Below are 516 nucleotides of genomic sequence, written 5' to 3'. Positions count from 1 at the left end.
CTTGTTTTTTTTTTGTACATATGTAAACTGTTTTGCACTGTTCAACAGATTTTCTAGATTGAAAAATGAATTTGAATTGAAAGTGTACAAACTGAAGACTGTTTTCTCTACAGTTCATATCGAATTACATAGCTCTTTCTGGGGGAACCTTTTGGAAATGATTTGAAAATTACTGAACCATAAAATAAAGTGCTATCATGATATTATAAGGGAATTACAAACCTGCATAAAAGTAACCCTTGAATCATTTTGAAGAGTGCACAAGTGTGTGTATGAAAGGTGCTATACAACTGAAGCTTGATTAATTTATGAGTGCTTACCTTGTATAAAATCCACACACTTCAACATTGGCAATCAAACAATTTCAATTTGTTCAAACATAGTCTTTATTTAATATTTTGCCACAAGTAAAGTGTATAAAAAAACAATTAATCAATGACACACAAAAGGTCACTGAGTCAACATGTTTGTTTAAAGGACCGGAAATTGTGCAAGTGCAGATGATAAAGCCTCAGA

Source organism: Etheostoma spectabile, chromosome 21, assembly GCF_008692095.1.
Source record: "Etheostoma spectabile isolate EspeVRDwgs_2016 chromosome 21, UIUC_Espe_1.0, whole genome shotgun sequence".
Lineage (NCBI taxonomy): Eukaryota > Metazoa > Chordata > Actinopteri > Perciformes > Percidae > Etheostoma > Etheostoma spectabile.
This window is presented reverse-complemented; position numbering follows the sequence as displayed.